Source organism: Lagopus leucura, unplaced genomic scaffold (assembly GCF_019238085.1).
Source record: "Lagopus leucura isolate 7727_CA_CO unplaced genomic scaffold, USGS_WTPT01 Super-Scaffold_100018, whole genome shotgun sequence".
NCBI lineage: Eukaryota > Metazoa > Chordata > Aves > Galliformes > Phasianidae > Lagopus > Lagopus leucura.
In genome coordinates, this window is record NW_024962272.1 from 6,886,722 (window position 1) to 6,899,910 (window position 13,189).

At 38.7% G+C, this 13,189-nt stretch overlaps 1 protein-coding gene across 2 annotated transcripts in view; it reads left to right on the forward strand.

Moving 5' to 3' along the window:
• Positions 1 to 13,189, forward strand: part of PIP5K1B (phosphatidylinositol-4-phosphate 5-kinase type 1 beta) — a 99,641-nt gene that overhangs the window by 22,857 nt on the left and 63,595 nt on the right. The gene's annotated exons all lie outside the window — the stretch shown is intronic.

A 13,189-nucleotide genomic window follows, 5' to 3' on the forward strand; every position in this document is an offset into this window, starting at 1 on the left:
TCTCATCTTCCACTCCATGTGTCACTCTTGCATGTACGTACTCTATCACGCGTACCAACACACCAGCTAGATTACTTCAGGAAAAGTCTTTAGCTGATTTCCTGGTTAGCTTTTTGAACTAATGGCTTTTTCTTACAAGCATTTGGATAATCCTGTGCCTTGCGTGAAGACTGTTCACGCTGTCATTCACCATTTTTGTTATCTTCTGCCTGCATTTGCAGTGAGGGGACATCTGTTTGTCTTGTGTCTCATCTTGCTGCCAGAATGATGAGGAGGGGGTAGGCATCTAGGATTGTCTGGGTTGCTGTTACTTGTCTCAGTTCTCTTCATGCCCTTCATTTGGTGATCCTAATTAAAATGTTCAGGTTTGCAGTAGGATGATCTTAGAGTGGTATTATACTGCAAGCAAACTGAAGTCTGATCTCTGTATTTATTATAAATCAAAAGCTTGGCAAGACAGTTCCAAATATTGGTGGCTGTCCTTTTCTAGTTACATAGGTAATCATCAGGTTGTTTTCTTCTAGGAACAAGACATATTGGTAGCTGAGGAGGTAGTAACTGCGTTTTGGTAACAGCAACCGTTGAAAGTCAATTTTCTTTAAATACTTGTAAAACATAGGTGCTGCTCCATATACTGACTTTTTTAAGTTCAAGGTGATATAACCATCCAATAGCAAGTAAATTCTTCTCTGACAAAAAGGTATTAAATTGATTTAATTAGGCATTCCAGCTGTTTAATGTCAAGTAAGGCATATCAGAAACTGGAGTATTGTGTTGTGTACATTAAATCACATGAACACTCTGTTCCTGTGAAGGACCTATTGATTTGATTGCTCTTTTATTTTTTTTGCAGTTCGGTTTATGGAAATTATAAATGTTTGCAGCTAATGACTGTATTTTATCCTGCTGGGATTTTGTTCTCTTTTTAGTTAATGGTTCTTAAAAGTATATAGATTACGTAAGAGGGATGGAGTTCTTATAGTGTGATTCATGGTGTTTTTTTTTTCTTCATGAATGCTGAAATCTCTTTCAACTTTCTAGAACTGTGATGTAGCTTATTAACTTAGCTGCAGATAGCACTGTATACTTATTCTAACCGAGTCATAATGAAGTATTGAGAGGTACAGACAGTCCTTCAGAAGGCTTCTGTGTGAAGCAGAGATTCTTATCGAGACCTCTCAAGAAACCAGAGACCTCTTTCATTTGTGGGAAAAGTTACACTTGTTCTCCTTTGGAAAAGCTGACAGGTTCTGGTCTGTTTTTAAAGTTCAGCGGTGTCAGGCTTTATGTAGTTCTGCAGAGTACAACTTGTGCTGGTGGATATTGGAGAATTGTCTCCTTTTCTGATCGAGTCCTATTCTCATTGTTTTCACTATTCCCTGTGTGCTATTATGAAGCTGGTTTATGCGATAGTTCCTTTGCTCACAGTTACAGCTCAAGATTTTGCTTTTTCCCACATTAAAAAAAAAAAGCAATGCAGCTAGTTAGTTGAAGGGGAGAAGAGGATGGTGTTTTACGTATTGTTTGTGAACCTGTGTATGGGGTATTTTTTAAAATATGTGTAAAATGTTCATATTGGTGCAATTAATGTGGATAAATGCCTTTACTTTCTTGGTAGCAAAAATGTTCAGGGACAGGGTTTTTAATATGGTTTGGCAGTTGAAAGTCTGTTGAAGATAGTTGTTTCATTTGGCTGCAAATCACTGTTTTAAAATGCTTATTCGAAAATGTTTGTGTTGAGATTTAAAAATTCCATGCCTGTGTATGTATGTATGTGTGTATATATACATATATATACACACACACACATATATATATATATATATATACACAGCTGTTTATATTCCTTGCCAAAATAACGTTTCTTAATGCCAGTCATATGCACTGATGTGTTCTTAATTTGTTAAAGTACAGTAGAAGTACATTTGTAATTTCAGATTATGGCCAAACTCAGCATACTGTCAGGCTGCTGTCTGGATTAAAAAATAAAAAATAAAAAAATACTTGGATGCTCATTCTGGTCTGCCTATCTAAATCTGATTCAAAGAACAAAGTATACATTTCCTTTTAGTAGTACTGTATCTGTAAGAATTAATGCTTATAACTAGTAGTAACTTATACTTTTAAAGCAGCCATGTGGTTAGAGTGTGATGTAACTTGGAAAAACAAAAACAACTCTGTTTGATTTCCTACGCTTCTTGGTGCACTTATCTATTCCAGTGGATATAAAATTGCAGTCTTACTTGGATGACAGCTAGACAGCAGCCATGAAAAGCAGCAGCTATTTCTTTACACACTGAGAGCAACTCTTTCCTATATTAGTTTCAAAATCTGACTTTACTGTATTATTGTTTGGTTTTTTTTTTTTTAAGCTTCTCTCTTGAGACAGCTTCTCAAATTATATTTTATCCTTTGAAGTTTTCTCTGTAGTTTTAAAAGAAACAGTTGAGAAGACTCTTAAAAGGTCTGCAGCTTGTGTATTTTGTAGACCATTTCATAAAATAAGGTAATTCTCTCCCTTTCCATGTTTGCATATGCTTCTGAATGGTCTCTGAGCAACTTCTGCTCCACAGGAAGCTGAGAACATTTAATCTAATCAGAGGAATTTCACTGATGTAACAGTTGTTCTGTGCTGAGAATGGTATAAGAGGCTTTAAAAAAAAAAAATTATATACCTTAAGGAAGCTAGGCTGATAAATACGTTACTGCTGGTCTTTCTCCTGGATTCATTTTGAACTTAATTCTGGTGCTGTTCCCCAGGCAGTTCGGTGCTGATTTTAACACTTTGTTCATCTGTCTCATATTTACATATCAGTTTTGTCACAAGCGAACTCACAAATAAGAGGTTAAGCTGAAGTGTGTGACTGAAACAGTGATACAGTGGATCTCTTGTTTAACAGGGATGAAAGGTCTGACATGCTGCATTGCCTTACATTGCCTTCTTGATTATCTTCCCAAAGCTGAAAGGCCTTTGAGGTGGTCCTGCACCACATCTTTATCTCTAAACTGGAGAGAGATGGATTTGAAGGCTGGACTGTTAAGTAGATAAAAAATTGGTTGTATGGTCATAGCCAGAGGGTTGTTGTCAATGTCTCTATATATCTGGGTGGAGTGTGGTCATCATGAGTGGTGTCTTCCAGGGGTTGATCTTGGGACCAGTACTCTTTAGCATCTTTGTCAGTGGCCTAAACCAGGCATGTCCAGCCTCTGGGCTGCATCTGGCACAGGTTGCAGCAGAGTGTAGTTCACACTGCTGGGCCTTTGTGGAGGTGACTGCCCTGCTGAGTGCGAACCCATTGCTCAGCAACAACCAAACATTGGTACTGATTGCATTATCTGAGCTCAGACCAGCAAATAAGGCAGGCTCAGTGCGGCCCTAACTCAAGTGATGGCAAATAACTGTATGCATTGTGATACTCTGGCTAAACACAGTCATGTGAACATTGGAAAAGTATGCATCTGTGCTACCCATTCTGATCAAGGAACTTAGAGTAGAACTTAAAAAGAGTAGGTTTCTAGATTGCTTATGAAGTCATCAACTTATGTTTGCAACTCCGTTTTCAGACAGTGTAAGTATGTTATCGGCAGATTTTCAAATGGAGTGTACAGAGCTGACGATATTGCTGCATGCTGAACATTTATGGAGACCAGACAGTGGATGTGAACAGTGAGGTCATGAGCGGTATGTTTCAGCAGTGACAGCAACAGCTGAGAATTTTTCTCTATCAAATACAATGAGCACACTAATTCTATCTGTTGTATTTTCCATGGAAATAAATAGGTGACATTATTTTTGGAACAGCCTTACATATATATGGCCAAAATAACTGTTCTTCAATCAGTGTGGCCCAAGCAAGCCAAGGGTTGGATACCTATGATATAGATGATGGGATCAAGTGCACCCTCAGCAAGTTTGCAGATTATACGTACATACTGACACAATAGAAGGGAGAGATGCCAGAGGGACCTGGATGTGCTCAAAGAGTGAATTCATCTGATCCTAATGAAGTTCAACTAGGTCATGTGCAAGGGTGCAAGGTGTTGCACTTGGGTAAGGACAATCCCAGATACGAATACAAGCTGGACATGAGGCGGCATTGCTGGCTTAAAGCCTTAGAAGCCAACAGTGCCTGGGACTGCATTAGAAGAGGGGTGTCCAGCAGAAGGAGGGAGGTGTTTGTCCCATCTGCTCTGCCGGTGTGAGGCCCCATCTGGAGGGCAGTGTCTGAGCCTGCGGCCTGTCGTGCAGGATTGATGCAGAGCTGTTGGAGCAGGTGCAGAAGAGAGCCATGGAGATGAGCAGAGGATGGGAGCACCTCTTACGAAGAAAAGCTGAGTGATTTGATGTTTTTAGCTTGGAGGAGATCCTGGGGAAACTCACTGTGGCATTCTAGTACTTGAAGGGAGCTTATAAAAAAGGGAATTCACAATTTACCTAGCCTAGTAGTAATAGGACAAGGGAAAATGGTTTTAAATTAAAATAGGGTAGATTCTGATAAGATATTAAGAGGAGATTCCTCACTTGTAGATAGTGAAGCACTGGCATAGCTGCCCAGAAAGATTGTGGATGCCCATCCCTAGAGAGGCCTTCAAGGCCAGGTTGGATGGCATGCTGGGCAGCCTGATATGGTGGGTGGCAGCCCTGCTCACAGCATTGGCGTGTGGAGCTTGATGATCTTAAATGTCTCTTCCAAACTAAGCCTTTCTATAATTCCCATTTTTCCCATTTCTTTTTATCTCAGGGGAGTCCATGTGAAAACCGCGCTTATAACTGTGAGGAGTTCCCTCATGATTATTATTAGTTTCTTTTTTTTTTGTTAGTTTGATTTTCTAGGTGAGTTTTTCTGGGGCCTGAGGAATATTGGTGTTGCAGTAACTAATCTTGCAAATGCATCCTGGGAAGGTAGGAAAATAGGGGCAGCAAATGTGATTGCAGATCTACAGCCTAAATGTTGCAATATTGCTGGGAGGAACCATGACATAGGAACAAGGCCTTTCCCTTCAAAACAGTACCAGCAACATTTAAATTATTTGTCTAATCAGTTCCAAAATGTCTGGTGTTACCACATCACAGACAGTCTGTTCCGTTCTTCAACTGTCTTTTGCAGCTATGGAATACCCTGAAATGGGATATTTAGAGCCTTTCATTTCCCAGATAACGTGGCTTCTGAAAATCTAAGTTTAACTAACACTCATTTAAAGTATGTAGAAAAGTTATGCTTGCAGGAATCAGATAAGACATAGACTTTGAAAATGATAATAATTCACTTCAGTATCAATACCTGTGTTTCCATAACACGTTTCTGCAAACTTTTCTAGGTTTATGTGCTAATAAGCTAAAGGAATTAAAAATAATTGCCAGAAGCATTTAACTTGCAAGTTCTAACTAACTTGTAGAGAACTGATAAACATGTGTTTTAGTGCATGTTAGTTATTTTGGCCACAGATATTTTGTGTCGTCTATCAACAATCTTTCAGGGAATGTTCAGTTTAGATAAGCAAATAATTTCAATTAACTTCTTAATTTCTTAGTTATATGCGTCTGTTGTGTATTTATGTTTGCATGGCAGTTCTGAGTTAATGAAGAGAAATATGGATGACATTTCTTTGAGGTTACAGTGAATGAAGAAAAGGCACAGGTCTTAAAAGAGAGCATCACATCTGGCGTGAAGTTGTTATTTCATACATATTTTTCATCATGGTAATTTATAAGTTTGTGATTAGCTTATCATGTCTTTCTTTGATCAGTCTTTTCTCTTTATTGTTTGGACTAAATTCCTTTTCTTTCACATCCTCCTGCATAGTTCCTGTTTTAAATACCTGATCATTCTTATTCTTACCTCTTGATGATCTGAGGTGTACTTCCACCTTTCCTTAAGTTTGGTACTTAAACTTGAGTGCAGTACTCCAGCATAACCTTACCGATGCTACAGAGCAGCTTCACACAAACTGGATCTTTTAAGTTTCTGAGAATGTTTCATGGATCCTTTTGAAAACCTGACTGGAGCATTATCACTGCATCCACTTCAGATCTGCTAAACACTACATGTAATAACCTACTAGAGAAAGAAACAGTATTCGACTCAATTTGTTCTTGTCTTTCTTCTAGTCTTGTCTTCTTTGTGCTAACAGCAAGAATATTTGCAAGCTGCCACTCATAACTTCTAAACAAAAGTAGTGTTGAGCTCTTGTTATTGTCTGAGTCTTGTTAAAATTTGCCAAAAAAAACCCCAACCCTGTGGTATCTCTAGCCTGAATGCTTAACCTCATCACAGTTACTGGTAATTTTCAGCCACTTAGCATTCCCATTCAGATTCGGTGAAGGCTTTGAAAAGGTGTACTGTGTATTTTGCAGTCCAGTGACATCAGTGATGGATGACTTCTTAAACCTGTGTGAAGAGTACCTGGAAGAATTCTGTGTCTGAAAAATTACTGCTGCTTTTTTCCCCCCTATTTCTGTCTCTTTCCATTCATTCCATGCTTTTTGCTTTTGGTCTACCATGTTCAATCAGTACAGTTATGTTTGTGGTCAGCCTTTTGAGCTATGCTCCATTTTCTGAGTGATGCTTTCTGGAATTTCAGACTGATAAAGAGATTGACATGACCAAACTCTTCTTTCAAAGATAATTCTCACCCAGCAAGCTTGGGTTGTTTGCACTTCTGTTTGTATCATTCCTGTAGAAAACAGGTAACTCTTCTACTGATCTCTTTTTCCACTTGAATGTGATACCGTTCCTGTTGGATCATGCTTCCCAATTCTGTGAGTGATGCTGCTTGCCTTACTTTCCTTACATAAATCTTGGCCACTGTGTGTCATTTGAGTCCTGTCATTCAATTTTCCATGTACTATCAAAGTCAAATACAGAAGAATTTTTTCCTCTGATTGTATTCTTTGCTTTGTTAATCAACCATCTATCCCAGTGTGCAGCACTAATTGTTAGAGAGTAAGCAGTATGTGTACTGCTATCTCAAAATGATATGTGTTACTAGCTTAGGATCATTGTCATTTTGAAGTTCTTGGCTGTGAGATGTCTTCAGCCTTGCAACTGCAGCTGACTGTGTAGGTACAATGATAATCTCCCAAAAGCTACTGTTGGCGTTTAGAATTGTGATTGTTAACACAAGAATTGGAAGCCTTCTTTGGCTGTGTGCAAATATGTCTTTCTGTTTTGTGTGCCTTTGGGCTCTTATAAAATAATGAGAAATTTATGAGGCCACTTCACTTTGTGAAAGGAGGGCTTGTTAGCAGTTTTTCAAAATACATGACGTCAGTTGTGTCAGGGATCAAATGTTTGTTCTTTCTGATTACTGGTCTAATATCTGTGATATGGAAAAGTCCCACAGTTCTTAATGAATGAACACCACCTACAATGCAGTAGAAAGTTTGCACTGCTTTTATAGGTAATGTTTGGAAAGATGCAAAGAGATACTTCTGTGCTTTTGGGAAGAGTGAAGTCGTGGCTTTGGGCAAATAAGATAGATTTAAGCTCTGAATTTGAAAATCTGTGGAAGTTAAAGATACAAACAAACAAAAAAGAACACTTAGAAGAAGGCATTTAAGTTACCTGTGAGATGTAGTATTTCAAAAACAAAGTTTTGTTGTGGGAGCACTGTATGCTGTGTTTCAAAGAATTTGTAAACCATGCTTAATTTCACAAATTTGCAGTTTTATTTCCATTGTTTTTCAGCAAGTTTCCATCTGAAAAATAAAAATAGGTTATTTCAAACAAAGAATGTGATTTGTGGTAGAAAATAGAATGTGCAGCTTATGCTGTTGTTGTGGATTTTTTCCATGTGGTAATTGCACGTGTAGTCTGGTTCACTCTGGAAGGCAGTTTAATGCAATATGAGCACCACCTTAAACGGAAGAGGGCAGGGCTTTTGTAAACTGTCAAATCTCCCTGGTAGTCAAACTGTATTCTGAGCATTTTTAAACTTCAGTGGAGGTGATATTTGCTGGTATTATACCTTCTTATGTGCTTTCTCTTTCTGGAAGCTACAGGCAGATAGATGCTGTGATGCTTCTTGCAGTAGATCTTAGCATTACAAAAGAAACATATCATTTCAAAGTACAACCTACTCTGATAAATCTCATAGTCAACCTACAAACTGACACAGTTTTTCTTATTACTACCTATTATTTTTTGTCTGTTTTAATCCAGCTGTTATGCTGTATTCTTGGAAATGGAGGGGCTGGGGGAATCAGAGTATCAGAATCTCAGTGCTGCGCTCAGCTTTCTTTCTGATACTCTAAAAATCTGTCAGTTCATTTAATACAGAGTGAGGTATTAGGATAGGTAAATAAGGGTGGTATGAACAGTTTGACAGTTTTATGACCCTTTTTGCTCTGTGGCCTTTGCTGCACTGTCATTTTGCCATGAAAAGAGGCAGATTTATTTTTCCATTTTATTTTAGGTATGCAGTTCACCATTTCAATTGCTGTGTTGTTTGCATGCCCCTGTAATTTTTCAGACAAAATAGCAGAAGTAATTAGACAAATTTATGTATTAACTGGAGACTGAAGCTGTGTAAAATGAGGTACATTTCCTTAGGAGTAATTCTCTTCTGGGGGGGGGCAAGGTAAGAGGCATAACAGACTGTACACTTTGTGATCTGCTTTTTCAGCTCAGTGTGGCTCTTAGCTCTTTTCATTTTTCATCCTAAAAATGAAATGAGAAGCCTTTTCAATTTTTCAGTAATGCAGAAACCATTACAGTACTATCACAGATTTTATCCAGAAGGTGTGACTTTCAGTCTTATCTAAAACCGCTGTAACCAGTTTGGAGGTCAGGAGGGAAACTTGCCAGAATAAGAGAACTAATTATTTTCTCCTCATTCTTTCTCTTTCATAGTTCACACAGTGAAATTTTCTGGTTGATTTCTTGCAGGGTAAATCAGTGGTATCTCTGATGCAATAAAAATTTTCCTCTACTTTCGTAGCAGGTTTCTGCAAAGACAAGAAGAGATCCTCCGAGCTCCTGGGAAGAGCTGAAGTCATGGCAGTTAAGGCCAGATAGGTGTAAGACTGACTGTAGTTCTTGAATTTTCAGATTTAGTAAAAAGGTTTTTCAGAATTTAAGCTGTTTTCAGAACTTCTAATGGGGTTTTTTTTTGTGCATTGCAGTGTGTTAAGACTGACTCAAGATATAGTGGTTTGGAAATACTAGCTTTTTTATTGTGAATATTTAAGGTATGTGGACGTACAAGGATGTTCGATCTTAGGTGGTTACGTGATTTCTGCTGTAATGGAGCGAGTCCATTTCACAGACTGATGTGTGGAATACTTAATGCAAAAACAAAAAACCACTTGCTTATGTCTGTTTACTTATAACTGGATGGCCACATAAACAATCTCATTTTTTTTTACTCCAGGGCTGTTTGTCTGTCCTGACATGTCTGAAGAGCTTTCATTGAACTGAAAATTTTAACTATTTGGTGATGGGGTTAATTTGTGATGACCATTGAGAAAACTGTAGTATGTCTCCTGTGTTGCCTATCATTTTTCTGCAGTACAGCAAATTATGCTTTCTCTCAATTTGTTTGCCAAATGGCACAGTACCTAGCACTGCTTGCAAGGTGTTAAGAGAAGCTCTGAATTGTCCATTCACCTTTAAACAGAATCAATTAAAGGGGGAAAAAAAAAAACCAAAACCTCTAGGGAAACTAAAATGTACTTTCGTCTGTGAATAATTTGAATTTTGACAAGTTCTAACAATTTAGGTCACACTTCTCACTTTATGTTAAAGTTTCATCTACCTCCTGAGTAGTTCTGAAAATAGCATAATGCAAAAAAACCTTTGAGGTCCCTTCTTCAGTTCCTGTTCCCAGGGACATCCATGTATGCTGGTATTTTTAACTTGCTTTCCTATGGAAACAATGTATGTACAAAACCTGTATGCTTTATCGGAGGATGTCTTGTGTGTGCCAAGTTTCTTCCTTTGCACATAATCTTAAAAATAATCCTACTGTTCAAATTCTGCTGCAGATAGAATAGGAAAGGTATTGTCAGTTTTGGTTGTTGTGAACAAATTCTGGTAGTGGTCCAGAGTTGTATCAAGTTTCATGGAAAAACAGGCAAATTGTGATGACACTTAATAGAGAAAAATGCTACTGATTGATGTACATATCACACTGATTGTCAAAGAATCCAGATAAAAGGGAGGTTTTGTAACTGCATTGTCTGTGACAATTTTGTTCAGTGTTTAAGAAACTGTAAGCTTCAGTCTTGATCATCCTCATTCCCAAGCAGGCAGGAGAATTAGCTTTACTAGATTGACATTATTAGTGTTTTTTGTTCCTTGAGCCACTCTTCCCCTAATTTCCCTCTGGTATTGCCAGAACATGGCAGTTCATGAAAGTCTTTTGTACAGATTCTGCTATCCTGGCACTGACTGTGCTACCTGTTAGATGGCAGTCTCTGAAACTGAGAGATGATAGAGAAATGAAAAAGCTGCAGGCAGTTGCATCTATTATGCCTGTTGTGTGGTCAGTGAACCTTACTGTTAATAACTCAAGAGGGTTTGGTGAAGGGAAAGATAGATGAAGAAGGTTTGAAAGTGGAGAATGTGTTGTGAAGAGGTGTAAGTGTAGCACACTGCTGTTGGCTGGTGTCAGTGAGAGGTGGAACGCATGTCCTGAGCATTTGAGGTCATCTCAGGAGAAAAGTACATAGAAAGAGAGTGGCTTGTAAGTGTTGATGACTTTCTTCCTCTGTAGACTGTATTTGTTTTATAAGTTTTTCTGCTTCCTGCATCATTGTGTAACAAAGATTTCCAGTTTTACCGGAGAGGAAGCCTGGCAGTACCCAGCATTGCTTGATGAAAGTATGGTACCAGATAGATCTGTAGGTCTTTGTACTGATCTGAGGAAGTGACTCGACAAGGTACATTTCACAGCTACCATCATGAGAAAAAGTGTACTGGGCAATTTTTACCTATAAAAGAGAGTTTGCAATGAAATTGTTCTGATATTCTTAGTTACGTTAACATGCTGCCTCAGTGTTATAGCAGAGGAGTGGCAAAGATCAGCAAACAATTTGACTGTGATAATTATTTTTCTTTTTAATGGAATATGTAACAAATGCTGCTTGTAGATTTAGAAATGCCTATAAAACAAACATGTAAAGATTTTGTCTTTACATGTTTTTCTGAGAAACTATCACTGTCAGGAATGCAATCTTAAGTTGAAAACTTCCAGTTGCTTACAGTGAGTAAAATAATTATCTACATCTAGCTATACAGTGTGTTTTTATATTACTGGTCTAAAGCAGTAATGTCTGCTTCTTGTATTCTTTAACTTCCAGTATTTTTCTTGTACCCACTGGGAAACTCTAAGGGTCATCTTGTTTTGCCTTTTATTTGTTATGTTTTATGCTCCTGATATTTAAAATGAAACATGCCAACCCACAGCCTGGCCCAGCCCGCCCTGCAGCTGCCCGCTGCCCCACACCATCATGGCAGCAGCTCTTCCCTCCGAGCAGCCCGTTCTGTCCCTGGACACGCACCCATTGCTCACAACAACTGAGCATCAGTGCGTGATGAGCTGGAACCAGGACATGGGGAGGGTGCTGTGCAGTGCTAACTCGAGTGACAGCAATTATTTTATGCGTTGTGATACACTGGCTAAGCACAGACCTGTGAACAATGAACAATAGGGAGCCATGCGTTCAGTGAAAGGAATTTGAAAATAGGTTTCAAGAAGGATTGCCAAAAAAAAAAAAAAATCGGTTGTTTGGATTATTTGGGACTCTGTTTTCAGTCAACATAAATGTTTCTTGGGAATTTTCAAATGAAACATATAGAGTTGCAATTAAAAAATGTATTGCGTCTCTCTACTGGAATTTTATAATTCTTGTCTTCCCAAAGAAAGATATCCCTCACTTCACAATCACATCTTATTCACGTCATCCGTTTTTGGCAGTGTCTGTATTCATGAACAGCTATTTTAAAGGATGTACTTGTTGCTCTTTTCAGTGTTTGAATAAAAACCTTAAAAATTAAGGAGGCATTACTTTCAGAGCAATCTTTGTAAAGTCAGCCCTAGACATGTCCTCTTCCTTCAATGTGGTCCAAGTTTTTTTGTTTGTTTTGGAGACTGAGAGTAGTATACCCAATGGAATGTCTCACTCAAAACCTAGAAAATAAAAACAGATTTTAACTATTAGCCCAGACAAGGCAGCAATTACAGTAAGAGTCTGCATGGCTTTAAGTTGGAATGTGTGATTTATGTAAGAAAATGATAGGAAGATGCTGAGAAAGGTGTTTTTTTGAAAGTGTTCTTTACCGTAGAAAGCAAGCAGAACTAGATTTTTGTTCAATCTGTGCATGAGGCCTGTAGAATCCTAATTACAGTATTTTTGATGGAAGTCTGCTTTCAGTGAAGTTAGCAGGGATGCTAATGTTCACTAAAATTGAGCTAAAAGGTCATCAAACTGTTAGTGTGAGGTGGGCCTAAGCAACTCGGCTTGCATACAAGCAGCTATTTGCTTGTGGTCTGTCAGAATAGAATGAATGCCTTCTGCCCTATAAAGAACATGGAAGGGTAAATGGCATGAAATGGGTGGGCAGCTGAGGCTCACTGATATACACTGGTATACACTCCCCGGCAGCGTGGGGGGTATAGCCAGCTTTGACCAGGTGCTGGCCTGCAAATCTCACCCCTACAGTGCTATAGGAAACCTCCTCAGAATCATGGAAACTGTGGTTTCTGTTAGTTAATAAGTGGAGGATTCACTGTTTTATCTTTCTGTGCTCTGCAGTGCTCTTTAAACTTCTACTGGACTTTGTTTCTTTTTCATGTCATGAGGTAGGAATTGAGTTCCGAGCAGCTCAGCCCAGTCCTTCACTGAATATCTATGACTTTGCTTTCTTCCTAAGCCCCCACCCAACTTTGCTATGTTGTGAGCTCGCCTTTCTCAAACGCATGCAGAGGCCCAATGCATCAGCTGTGGCAGTTTCCTACCATTGCATTTGGTCAGTCTGTCAGTCAGCCACCATAGCTTGGGTATGGGTCCTAGAAGTATAAGCTGTGACCTATCTTGTTGCTGTCAAAGCTCAGCAGAGCTGAATCAGTTAGCTCTTAATACACACAGCATAAAGCAGCAGAGGAGGCACTGTGTCACTGCTCCTGCAGAGCAGGGAGAAAATATGCCAAGTTACACTTGCTTTGCTAAACTTTTTTTGCATGGAAT